This window comes from Eurypyga helias, unplaced genomic scaffold (assembly GCF_000690775.1).
Source record: "Eurypyga helias isolate BGI_N326 unplaced genomic scaffold, ASM69077v1 scaffold14006, whole genome shotgun sequence".
NCBI lineage: Eukaryota > Metazoa > Chordata > Aves > Eurypygiformes > Eurypygidae > Eurypyga > Eurypyga helias.
In genome coordinates, this window is record NW_010257407.1 from 12,208 (window position 1) to 26,208 (window position 14,001).

At 50.1% G+C, this 14,001-nt stretch overlaps 1 pseudogene across 1 annotated transcript; it reads right to left on the reverse strand.

Moving 5' to 3' along the window:
• Window positions 1-1,453: 1,453 nt before the first annotated feature.
• LOC104511406 lies at window positions 1,454-1,754 on the reverse strand (annotated as a pseudogene). The gene has a single exon (XR_727912.1). The product of XR_727912.1 is annotated as a GRB2-associated-binding protein 2 pseudogene (transcript).
• Window positions 1,755-14,001: the final 12,247 nt, after the last annotated feature.

Consider the following 14,001-nt stretch of genomic DNA (forward strand, 5'->3'; position numbering starts at 1 on the left):
TTTGTTACAAATAGGGATTTTTGTTCCTCTTTTGCTGATGTCACTCTATGATCCTGCAGGGAATGGTGCTCAGATCTCCGCAGCCTGACAAGCCCTGTGTGCCCTTTGGGACAGATGTACTTGCAAGCAGGAGATTGTTTTTCCTTTTGCTGCCCAGATTTATATTTCACTGAAGTCCAGTATCGATCCCGCTGCCGCTGGGCTGAAATCTCATTTTACTAAATGGGAGGAAAAAGTTCCCCCAGCTGAACACACGCAAAATGGAAAATCCTGCAACAAAACATCTCTTAAAAAAAGGGGCTTGAACGATTTCGCTGAGCCTTGAGGACTGCGCTGCTGACATCGGAACGGGGTGTAATTTATTTAGCTTGACCTTTCCCTGCGAGACCGTGCTGGCGGCGTTATCCAGGATCCTTTCTACCACTTGTGCACCCATTGCCAAGGTGACGTCCCGTTTCGTGCGTCAGTTGGTGAAGATCGCATCCGCGCTGCTGTGACGCTTTGTTTGCTGTCCTGCCTGACAAGCTCTTGGCAGGGATTCAGCTCCCATGGATGGCAGCTGCTCCACGAGGGACCAGAACAGATTCAAGCTGGATGTTATTACGGGCGGTTTCATGTAGACAGAGTGTGGGGGACCCTTGGATGAGACTGGACCATGGATGAGATAAGGCGAAGATGCCCAGAGGTACTACCAGGTGTAATGGGACTGGCAGGCGATCACAGCACTTCGACCCACGATCATCCCCATCCCATCTCATCTGGGATTTATGTGAGCCCTCCTGGTGCCGGGGGAGTGGAGGCAGCTCACCAGTGCTCACTGCAGCAGCTTGCCAAAGTGCAGCCAGGTTTGGATGGTGCAGCACGACTGGTGGAACAGATCCTGCTGCTGTGCAAAACCACCCCAAATATTTCTCTCCCCTCCCAGTGCTTTCCCAGCAGGTCCCAGGAGGAGATGGGGATGCAGGTGGGAAAGATGCATCTGCCCTTCACAAGAGATCCAGTTGGCTGTGATTGTCCACGACAGCCACAGTGGGGAGGGACACGTCCCATTAAAACCCCACCAAGGTATTGAAACCCCTGAACAAGGGGGATTTTCACTGCTGGTTCTCATGACTCTCAAGGGGACTTTGGTGATGGATGAGGATAAAGGCTGCAGCTAAAAAAGTTCCCATACCCCTCTAATTTCTTATAAGAGACTCAAAGGTCTACAGTTAAGGAGGAAAAAATGAATTAGGTGGCTCCTGGGGCAAAAGCTTGCTTTGCTTCAGATGTCAAAGGTAGAGAAGCCTCGTGGAGGTTCCCCAGGTGCCCATCCATTTCCCACTCCAGACCTCCCAGCCTTGTGGTGAGCTGCACCCCCCTCCCACGGGTCTGATCTGAAAGAGGAGCCAGGCTCCTTTAGGAGGATGAGACTGGAGATGCTCTTGGCCACAGCTCACGGCTCTCATGGTACCTGTGTTCTCCTCGGACTGGTTGAAGCCACAGATCTGGCAGATGCTGCGAACCCACTTGTTCATGTCGTCCTCGGTCTCCGCCACCAGGTAGAAGGTCCTGTCACTGGTCTTGATGTCGAAGATGTAGCTGTCTTGCAGCTCCTTCTTGTTGAAGGTCAGGCCTGCGTCCACTTGCTCACAGAAATTGAGGTTGATCACACGCAAAGGTTTCTTGGAGTGGTCATTTTTGTAGTACTCCAGGACGTCGGGGTCGCCGCTCATCCGACCGCTGCGCAGGACGAACCAGCGTTTCTTCCATGCCTGAAACCAAGAAGAAAGGAAGCATGAACCTCACTGCTCAGGTTGTGAGGACAAAGAAACCATTGCCAGGTGCAGGGTGACATAGATGGTCACCACAGTTCTCCATGCTGGAATGCTGCTCAGGACATCCCTGCACGAGGTGCACAGGCTCAGCTCTGTTCATGGGTTCGATACTCAAATCCCATTGGTTATCCAGGAGAATTAAATACCGAAATATCATTGTAGCTTAAGAGGACCCCAAGAAGTGTTAGTCTTGAGGTTTAGAGCAACCTTGCTCCTACCGTGCAGCCCAGCTGTGCTCCCAGGACCCAAATGCCCTTTGCTCCTTGATGTGAGATAATCTGCGGGGCACCATTGCCGGCAACCGCAGTGCCGAAATGCCTTCCAGCAGCTCAGAGGAGCTCAGATGTTTTGGACACAGAGCCCTGGGTATCCTGCCCTTCAGAGAAGCCCCTGAGAGCATCACAGCGTGCGTCTGCAGATACCGACCATGCCAATCGCATCTTTGTTTAAATGCTAGGATAGAAAGGCTAATAAAACCAACGGGAAACTGGTTCGGTTTTTTAAATATCAGGAATAATGCCAGGGACACCCGTGGAGAATCCAAGCTTCATTTGTTCTTCAGCATCTTCTCCTCCCCGGTACGTAGGAAACTCCTTAGCAAAGGAAAAGGTTATCATTGATTCTTCCGAGCACTGCTGACAGCAGTCCCTGGCCAAACCACCCCGGGGAATGGACTCAGGGCGTTACGGTGTTTGAAACAAACTGGCAAAATAAATGTCAGCCATCAGCCCTGGCACTGAGAGCGGCGGCCCCTCTGCTCTCCCCATGCCAAATGCAGTTGGGACCCCACGGGAGGGGGGAATAGCCACAACAATAACGTGCTAAATGCTACAACTTACATTACACGGCGAATCGTGCAGGTGTAACTCCCCATCCCATGGGCTGGAGCAGTTTTTTGGGGAGTGGGCTCTGCATGAGCATCCTGGTGCCCATGGGAGGGAACCCCCTTGAGCTGTTCTCCATCACAGAGCTATGCTGCCTTGCAGAGGGCTCAGCTCCCATGGTGCATGGAAGGGAAAGACAATGTCTAAGCATAGTCTGAGTTTGTTCAGGCTCCCTCTGAAGGTGGTGAAGGATTGAGAGGGGCACGAACAACGTGAGCTGGGTATGGCCCATGTGGATGAGCGGGGCGAAGTGGGGTACTTCTAGTGCTCCTGCGCTACCCGACACAGACCTCGGTTTGCACTGAAGGACACCAAGAGGAGGGATGCAATCTCCACCAGCCTGCCCCGGCTGTGGAAATTTGTTTTGTGAGATTTACCTTATTTATTTTCTAAAAAAACTCACTACTTTTTGGGTTCATGTGATCATGAGAGGTTGGGTCATGAGGAAGCACATGACATCCCTAAGAAGGAAGAGCCAACAGCCACAAACATCTTTAGTAACCCAAGAAAGGCAACAAGGCGAGTGGTGTGCTGGCACCTCCACGATGCTCCCCAGGAGGGGACTACAGCCCTGAGAGACTTTTCATACTGATGATGGGCACGTGCTACATCTCAGTGACCCAATTGCACCAGGATCACACAATTTTGGAGAATTTGGTGGCTGAAATAAGGGTAAGAAAACCCTGTAATGGTGGTCCAATTTTCACTGTACTTCTCAACGGCTTTAAAACAGCTTTTGGTGGTGTCTTTTGAGATTTGTAACCAAATTAGCTTTGTACTAATTCTCCAACTGGCTCCCAGTGCCAGGAAAGCAACCTGAGTGCAATCTTCCAAATGCAGCAGAGCAGCAAATTGCTTAGCAAGAGGACGTGCAAGGCTGGCAGATTTTGGCTTCATCCAGGAGATGCTCACCCCCTTCTCATCAAAACGGCTGCTTTTAGATGAAAAAACACACACAGCGGAGCTGCGTCCATCACAGAAGGAAAAACCCAATTTCACCAGGCAGCAGCAATAATTTGCTAGTCCATCTCCTCAAAATGGATCACCCAAATCACTGGGAAACCAACTCATGAACATTTTTTCCTAGCTCTAGGTGGAAAATGTCCCATTAGTTTCTTCCTATTAACACTGAGCCATTTCTCTGCAGCCCCTTGGCAGGACTAAGACATGGGCACACATCAGTGAGGGGGTCTGAAGGACCAGACTGTGCAACCAAAACAACCACCACCTGAATGAAGACACATCCAACACCAGTTCTTGCTACTTGGCTTGTTGCTTTCCAGCCGTTCGGAGTCAAGCCTTGCAGCATCCCTTCATGGCTGAGAAGCTACATTAAAAAAAACCCACAAAGCACAGAAACTAGACTCCAGAATTTAGAGCTTTCTTGGAAAAAAGAAAATAGGAGGAAATGCTGCAAGCAAGGCCAACGATGCTACCACATCTTCCTTTCTTATCACCAATGTGAGAGCCACAGCTTCCCCAGTTCTCTTTGGTCTGGTAGCAATGGAAAGCCCCACGCAGTCAATATTTGGCACAGAAAACAGTATAACACACGCAGTCTTGTGGTATTGAGTAAACCTAACATAAGCTGGTTGCGAAAAAAAAGGCTCTTGACAGGACAAAATTTCTTGGGGAGCTTCAGGAGCTGGAGTATCATTGGCAAGTAGGACCCTTGGGCAGAGCATCAGCCCCACCAACCTGGGATGACCACCCTGTCCACTTCTGCCTGGTGCCCTCCTGATGATAAAGAGTCAGCGGTGTCCTACAACAGCTTATGACCTGGACAGGCGGCTGCAGGCGGCACAGCTGGATGCATCTCCCACTGCTCGTCCCTGCAGCAAGACCTGCCTCCTAAGATCAGCTTCTGAGCCAGAAGAATAAGCATTGGCCATTAGAAGAGAATAAAAGGAAATAATAAAAGAAATAGCCAAAACCTTACTTTTGTGGAGGTTTTCCCCATTTCTTCTAATTTTTGAGCACTGAGCTCAGCAAGCATATTTTAGGATTTGCTATGTCTGTGTGAGGAAAAGGGCCCAGCTCGTGTTTGCCAGGCTAGGGCTGTGCTTGGAGCATCTCGTGGCACTAATGGAGGTTGCTGCAGCATAGAGCGACATGTGGCAGAGGATACGCAAGCTGCAGCATGCAGCCCGACCTCCTGGGACACCTATTTCCCCATTCAAAGCTATCAGTATCACCCAAATCTTCCATGTTTAGGCTCCTCTAGAATATCACCTTCTTGCAAGAGTGTGATTTAAGGGGCTACTGACAACCAGCTGCAATGGCAGTAGGATGCATAGGATCCATATGTGCATGGCAATCGCAGCCCATGCTGAACGAGAGGAGGATGCAACTCCACATGAACCTCCACACTCAGCTGCCCTATTTCCAAGACCTCTTCTCCCACCACGGGGCTGTGATGGCCAACACACGCCTCCTCCTCCACCTAAATTTTCCTTCTCTCCTTATTTCTATTTCTTCCCAGCTCCTTTGAAGCCCTCGTTGCTGTCAGCCCACTCCTGCCACAACACTATGCCTCGCTGCCGCGTGGTGTGAGCCAAGGGTTGTGTTTGTTTAACAGCTTTACAACGTAGAGAAGCCCACAGCTTAACAGCCATAAAACGGTGCTTTTGCAGCACAAATTTCCAGCTGTGTGGTCCTTTGCCTGCATCAGGTTGCTTCACAGTTAAATTACAGCTGCTAAAGGCCTGTGATAACATTGAGAAATATTTTGACACTTGGCAAGTAATTCTTTTAAAGACTTTTTTGTAAAAAAAAAAAAATCCCATCATGCTGAAAGTGCAATGTAAATCCTCCTGAGTGCTGAGAACCGTGACTGCTGCTTGATTGCTTTCCACCTCAACAGTGCCGTGGCAAGTTAAAGGTTACAGAACTGACCCCTCTCCATCTGGATGCTACCTGGAATTGGTTGGTTTATGGGCTGGAGACATTGGGCTGGCAGAAATGAGGTGCTGCTGCTGGGTTCACAGGCTGAGTGAACCCAGGAGAAGCAGGGATGCTCCAGGCGACTCTGTTTGTGGTTGGGACCCTTGCTGACCCCTCTGCTGGGTGAGGAATCAGGAGAACCCACACTAAGAGGTGGCTGCTCTTGAGCAACCGAGATACAGTCACAGGAGATGTCCTGACCACACCATGAGTGAGGAACCTCATGTCCCCTGCGCCTGTCCAGATGGTGAAATACTGTGACAGAGCTGGTGGCATCTGTGCAGAGGGCTCAGACCGTCCCTTGTTGGAGAAACTGGGGACTCCAAGGGCGTATTAACCCAAGTTCAATTTAGGACAGGTCAGACAGAAGCTTTATTAAGTATGTTCATAATCAGAGGACATTCAGACATCTCTCTCTGTTCTTTACCAAGGGTTTGCAGAGCCTCAGCCTATATACTGCTTCAGAAAAATAAAGAGGTGAGGAAAACAGTAAATTCAATGTTAGCAAAGCCCTGCATCCGTTCCCAGGAAGGAGCTTGCCAACTGCCACAATCCTAAAAGGGAGCCAAACAGTAAATAACATGCCAATATGGCAAGATGGCTGTTGGTATAGCCTACAGGAGGGGCCCTCCCAGTATTATCGTAGCTCAGAAGTGGGGATTTGGGAACAATCAGAGACTGTTAGCTTTTAGTCAAAAGGAATGTTCTTTGAATTAGGACAAACTTTTGAGCCAGACCTCTCAAATCTTAAATACTAATAATTTTACCACCACACCCTTAGTAGCATATATAGGGATAGGAGGAGAGGAGAGAGAAAAGAAAATTTCCCGGGAAACCTGTCTGCCCTGCTCCTTCCCCTGCTGTTGCTACCTTTGTCCCCAGGAGCGCAGCACACCACCAGTGTGAAATAAACCTTACAAAATCTGATCTGACACAAATCACAGGATCTAATCCGAGCTGGCAGGCAGGATGAGCGACCTAGGTGTGACATCAGGCGAATTTCTCACACTGGGATGAAGTCAGGGATTGAGTGATTTGAGTAGGAAATCCCACAGTGGGGCAAGCAGGCGCTTGTGTCCCAGATTTGCCTAGAGCCAGAGATGCCCAGGTGCAGGATGGCTCCTGCCATTACCCCCACAGCCACCAGCTGCCAGTGGGGTTGCCACCATGCCCACGGAAAGCCCCGAGCCTGTCCCAGCCCCACGTGCCCCCAGTTTTCACTCTGCAGTGCAGTCTTGCACCCCATCAAGCACCCTCCGGCTCCTGGTGCGGCAGAGAGGAGCTCGCTCTCCACGTGAGAAGGACAACAATGCCTCAAAAGGTCTCGCTGCTCTTCCCAGCCACCGTGTCTCCTTGCTGTCCCTTCCCGGCTGCCACCACTTCAGCCATCCCGGCAAGATCATCCCTGGGAAAGCAGGATAGAGACGATGGGGGTATCTTGAGAGCACATTGCGGGGGGCTTGGCTTGCTCAGTGGTGTTACTGGTCTTGCCATGAGCAACACCACCACCACCGGTAGCCATTGGGCTGTGTTACCCTGAAGAGGGGCTGACCCTGGCCACCCCATCCCTGCAACCCTGCACAAGGGACACGGTCCCTTACTGCAGGCATTGCTACCAGCATCGGGGAGTGAAGCCCCATACAGGAGGATGGTAGAATAACCTATTGGTGACCTGTATAATAATGTTGTCTTCCTCTGTGTCCTTGGGGGCTTTTTATCTCATCTGATTGACAGAAGGATGCTGATTTTATTATTCATGCAAGAACACCTCTCCCCTCCCTGTGTTAGTGCTAACTCAAAGGAAATGCAGTCTGGATGAAGATCTGCAAGCAGAGACGAATTTCCTCCACCCCCGTGTCTGCTCAGGTAGTGGTTCTGCTGGTTGATTGCCCTGACAAAGCCTTGATGTCCCTGAGCCCAAAAGCAAACAGGAGCTCCCTGAGCCCCCTCCTGCCCTTCCATACCCCCCATGTCTCTCCAAGCATCTTCTCCTTGCCCACTGCCCACTCACAGCATCCTCTGACATGATGCTGGGAACACACACATCCCAGCCTCACTCCTCTCACCCTTCAAAGGGATGGAGACTGATCCCTGCTAATCACGTCTGCCATGGCTGAGTTCACGGCGAGTTCGTTAGCGGCATCACTTTGGGGGAGGCTTGATTGGCAGCGTTAATAACGTCGTGCTGCAGCAGTGAGACCCTGTAGGGCACAGGAAACGTTGCTGGGGTACAAGGTGGCTCTTCCTCGGCTCACTGGGGGAACTGGGGAAGTAACGGTGATGCAAATAAACCCAAAACCAGTGTGTATCTTGGGCTGTCAAAATGACCTTCCCCCCTGGGATTTTTTTCCCACTGTTGGAGGTGTAATTAGGCTTCAGGGCACACACTAAATCGCTACTTGTGAAATCCACCCCAGGGCAGTGCAACCGGCATGAGACCTCCCACACCGAGCATCGCTCATGCCTGGCTGAGATTGGGCTTTAACGAGGTGAGGCTCAGGCATGGACTAAAACCTCTTCACACGATCATTTAAAACCCCCTAAGCTGCAAAACCAGCTCCTGCCATCAGAGATTTGCTACCAGTGAAGGAAAAGGCTCGGAGCTAAAGGGACACTGGTGTAAGCTGGAGGACCCACTCCCCACTGCTATGCTCTGCAATCACAACGAGCGACAAAGCAGTGACACAATGTGGAAAACATTTCCCTCCGTATTTATTTTATGGGAGTTCTCCGGTTGGAAAGATTTCAGTAGCTCAGTGCTGCATAGTCAATCTTAGGAAAATAAAGATGGCTCGCTGGGACGTGAGGGCGCCGACTGTGTTTCTGCTGGGATGCTGGATGCCTGATTAAGGATGGGGTGGAAAAACAAAACACCAAGTAAACTGGTAACCGCAAAAAGAGGTTGTACTTACACCGCCAGACAAGCTGTGACTGTCTGAGAAAGAAGGACAGAGGGGAAACCCTGGGGTGGGCCAGGAGTGCTCCTACCTGGAGGGTCTAGAGAGGATGGAGCCGAACTCTACTGGGAGATGTATGGGGACAGCATGAGAGGCAATGGGAAGGTCCCATCGGATGCAAGGAAAAGGTTTCACAATGAGTGGCAGGACAAAAAACGCAGATGGGGTGATGTCCACCTTTGGAGATATTCAAAGCCTGCCTGGACCAGCCCAGGAACAATGTGATTTACCTCCAGAGTTGGTCCTAACTTCACACTGGCCCCGCTTTGAGGGGAGGTTGGTCTGGAGACATCTGCAGGTCACTTCTGACCTCAGTTACCTCCAAAATTAAATTACTTTTCCATAATTAGATCCTGCACCCAGCAAGGAGTGTTGAACTTGTCCTATGGAGGCCTGAACAGACTGCTCAGACCCTGAGTCCCAACGCAGGACAGGCACAGCACCCTCCCGTGCACCCACCTCCTGCATTTCACGAGATAGGGTAGCATTGCTATTTTTTTCCAGTCTCCTTGAGTAAAGCAGTCTTTTTTGGGTAGTTCCTTCTGCAGAAAGCTGCAAGGCACCTCTGCAAGCAGGAAGTTGCTAGGAAAATGTGGGGATTGAAAGAGCAAGCCAGAGCCAACCTCCTGCCCCAGGGCTGCCAATGCATGGTCCGTGTGTAGGGCCTCCACTGCGTCCCTGCCACTGTGCCATGGATTTTTATTATCTGGGAAGTATTTCCTGCTATTCAGCCCTGCTCTGTATTCCACTCTGTTATTTCTAGCTGAAATCTCTCCCCCCATCCCACTGCAGCACACCCTTTGCAGGGTACCAGAGCGGTACCCGAAGGAGGTGCAGGCAGGTGGGCGTCCCTGCGTGGGGATGGGCAGAGCCGGTGGCTCCCCAGGGATCTGCAGGATACCCAGCAAAGGGGTGAGATGACACTCCCATTGCCTCTGCCCCAAAACCCCATTGGCCATCCTGAGAAAAACAGCACGAAAGGGACTGCATCCTACAAAAGCAATGCTGTGGGCGATACCTCCAGGGCCCTGGAGGGGTTGCAGCAAGTCTCCAGCCGACTGTTTAGTCTGGGTCTGATCCAGAAGCTGGGGCCACTAAAGGGATTTTTCATCCTTAGCCTCGAGGTGCTTTGTTTTTGTCAATGCTGGTCCCAGGGGTGCTTCCCGGCCCCTGCATCCGCCCTGGGTGCATCTTGACTTGATGCTTAGGCAAGCCGTGGGGTGATGGCACTCCCGTATCGCTTCTCTGGGCACAAGGATATGGCTCTGCTACACGAGTGATGAACTGAGTACAGAGTTGCTTTGTCCTCACCCCTCACCATCACCAGTGCTGGTGCAGTGTCGTGAGGGCTGGCTTGCACCTCACTGCCTCTCTGGAGGCTGACATGGCCAAGGAGCTGCGACAACTGAAGAGGATGCTCCAGCGGCTTATTATGTGATATTATACTTATCATATATATCCTGATACAGCAGTTATACATATTTTATGTCATGCACATTGAGACTGGTGTTTCTCAAATCTGTTTCCAAAACCCAGCCACCATCACTGACTACACTCAGCCCTACGGCGCTGAGCAAGAGCTGACCAAGCCGCCGGGGCAAGTCATCCCGCGAGCACACCAACAGTGAGAGCGGGGTTTACTCTGCTTTTTCAATTTTGGGTTTCTGGAAGAAAAAGCAAACTGCTTGGAGATTTTTTTTCTCTCCTGAGACTTTGGTATCAGGCCTTGATAAGCGCTTTCCCAGCCATTACACAAGCAGGGCTGGACATGGGAATGCGGCATGAACAAATGACTCTGAGCACAGCGCTTTGATAACTGAGTTTTTCTAGCTTTCTGGCCTCTGCAAGAGCAAAATAAATCCCACAGCACTGTCAGCGGTTTCCCTTCCCTCGCCCCTAGCTTTGGGCTACCCCAAATTACTACCCCAAGAACAGGGATCTACCCAAAAAATGCCAGACACTGTGCTGGCAGGGGACAGGCATCCTGCCCCAGACTTCCTCAGCAAATGTACGCCAGTCTCTGCCCACACAAAACTCACTGCAGGGATGCTTCACCATAGAAGCGCCCAGTGATGGGCTTCATGAGAAAAAACAGATTGCTGCCCATCTTCCCCCTGCCTTCAACTGGAGGTTGTGACTACTTTCCCACCCCATGCCATGTCTTGCCAGCCCTCTCTGACATCCATGAGGATGCTCAGGAGAGGACAAGGTATGCTTTCACAAGGATTAGGCTTGGCTGTGAGATATTTTCCAGGCAGGGCATTGCATTTTGGTGGGGTTTTTTTTGTCCCACAGAGCACTCATGAGCCCCAAAGGAACATGGGGAAGGGGATGCTACAAGAGAGAGGTTTCCTACCCAGTGAACCCTTTCCAAACACCAAACACTGCTTGTGTTTCAAAGCAAAGCCCATTTAAAACAATGCTTTTGAACCAAGAAAATAATCTGAAAAAAAAGCCAGTTTGAGGCTTAGTTTCAATCATTTGGAGGCAGGCATCTGTGTCAGCTTTAGGAATGAAACCCCTGATCAAACTGCCCTCAGTCTCTCAGGCGAAGGTGGGTGGAAATGCAGACAGACATAGAGGTGGAGACCAGGAATGAGAGGTGTGTCAGGACACTTCCCCCTTCCCTCGGCATGCTGCTTCCTTCACTTAACAGCTGCAGAAAGAGTCTTATTGAACCTCTTCTGAGCTAAACAGCCTCTATGCACAGCAAAAATCACCATCCTCTGTTTGATTTGAGATGATGAGAGATCGACCAGTTGCAGCGAGTCCAAAGGAGGCTACGGAGATGCTCCAAGGTCTGGAGCACATCTGCTATAGGGACAGACTGAGGGAGTTGGGGGTGTTCAGCCTGGAGAAGGGAAGGCTCCAGGGAGACCTTATAGCACCTTCCAGTAGCTGGAAAGGACTTTTTACATGGACAGGGAGTGACAGGACAAGGGGTAATGGGTTTAAACGGAAAGCAGGGAGATTTAGATTGGATATCAGGAAGAAATTCTTCCCAGAGAGTGTGGGGAGGCACTGGGACAGGTTGCCCATAGAAGCTGTGGATGCCCCATCCCTGGAAGTGTTCAAGGCCAGGCTGGATGAGGATTGGAGCAACCTGGTCTAGTGGAAGGTGTCCCTGCCCATGGCAGGGGGTTGGACTGGGTGGTCTTTAAGGTCCCTTCCAACCCAAACTGTTCTGTGATTCTTTGAGCTGGAGGTATCGTGGGGCTGAATATGATAGTAAAGTGTCAGAAAGTTTCTCCCATCATCTAAATGATTGCTTTCCTGGTTTCTCTGGCTTGTAGTAGGATATTTGGGATAGGCTTGCCTTTCCAGGGGTATTTCTAATTTGAGAAAAACTCCAAAGCTTGTTAATTTTCAGCCACTTCAATGTGCTGTCCCGTTGTCGCAGTGTGTCACCATGTCCAGCTGGACTAACTGCTCCAAGAGTGAGATGATGTGACAGAACTGCACTTCTCAAACATTGTGGTGCCCAACTCCTTTATTAAGAGACAGACAGTTGCACCGCTGGGACGTCAGTTGGAAGTGGAGTGAGAGTTGTTGTGCTCCCAACTGCCAAAATTTCTATCCAACATACAGGAACTGGCAGAGCGTCCAGTCGTGCAACGTTTTGGAGAGCTTAGGTTTGCTCTGGTGAAAGGCAATCCCTCACATCTCTTTTTACCCTCCCCAACACATTCCCATAAAACAGCACCACATTCCTGGTAATACCATGGGAATTGGATACCCTCATGCCTTTACATAATTTGGGCGTTCATCTATCCCTGCAATAGCCTTTTTTGCCAAGGAAACATTACTATGGTAGCCTCAACACATGACACTCTCCAAAATCTGCTGCGCATTGTGCCAGATGCTGTGAGAAAAATCATTAGCTCAGAGATGCCAGACTGGAAGAGAAAGACAGATGAGGAATGAAAGAAGAGAGAGAAACCAGCCAGGGCTACTCACATCTGTGGTGGCAGAGAGGTCCTTACCTTGCCTTTTGGCTCCCAAGCCAATAAATGACTCCCTTGACCCCTTGGCTTCAATCACGCTGCCCCAGTGGTCTTCTCCTTGAGGAAATTTCCTCTTTTTACGTCTAGTTTATGTCTAGCTGTGGTCAACCTGCACATGCCTGCATGAGCTGTTTGTTCAGACAAATAATCATTTTTTGACACAAAAAAATGTGCTCAGCTCTAGGTGTTGGCTCAGGTATTTAAGTGACTTTGGCACACCCAGACAGAATCTCTATTGGAGGAAACAAAGCCATTCATCCCTGTCCAAATGTGCTCTGACTGGGGATGCATACATAGGGCTACTATGGGACTGGACCACCAGGATGTCCTCCAGTTGGTATCAGACCCAAAAGACACCTTCTGACCCCAAAATATAGGATTCAACACATTCAAACTACTGATCTCTTGTGGAGGCAAGGCACTCCCTTTTGACTATGACAAATGGTACGTTTTGTGTCCCCATGAAGATTATCTTCAATTAAACACAAGTTTTTTGTGAATAGGTTAAGATTGTTCAAACTTGAGAAAAGTTACTGCAACCTCAGCCAAATCCAGGGCTTTGGAAACGTCAGTGGTGACAACAGTGGGTTCTTGGGACTTGGCACATACCATACATTTCAGTGTGAGGTTTACAAGAGAGCTGGGCACTTTTTATGGGGGACAGTGGGGCGGACGAGAGAAGGAAATGGGAGCACTTTTAGTCCAAAGAGTGAGCAAATATGAGTGTGTCTTACCCAGAGACCAGTATGTGCCCACCGCAGTGGCTCGGTGCTTCTCCTGTGGCCATCCCAGAAGGGAAAACAACACAAACATGTAGGTGGACACAGGAAGTATTAGAGAATATTTTAGGTGAAGGGGGAAGAGAAGCAGCCTTGTTGCAACTGTAAAATATGGAAAATTGAGAAATTGTCCCAATTTGGCTCACCTTGAACTCAGAGCTTCCTAGACAACCCTTTGCATCTCATGGCAGCCAGCTGAGCAGCATGGCCAGCGTCACAGTTGCTGGCACAAAGCAGGCCACAAGAATGCTCAAAGGTCTGGAGCAGCTTCTTTGCAAGGAATTATTAATTGAAACAAGACTCCTCAGTCTAGAAAAGAGTTGGGTTAGGAGAGATGCAGGGGAAACCACCAACGTCAGGGAGAAGGTGGTGAAGATAACCTACTCACTCTTGCCTAATACAAGAACAATGGGCCATGGCAGGAGGGTAACAGGCGCCTGGGTCAGGGCACACAAAAGGAGACTTTCCTTTGGGAAACACAGAAATGACCTATGGGACTCCTTGCTGAGGGATGTTCCTGAGGCTTCAAGTTTAGCTAACCCCAAGTGGAGACTGAACAAGGTCACAGAAACAAAATCCTCCAAAGGTTGTGGGGTGCCATCATGTGTAGCAAGGGA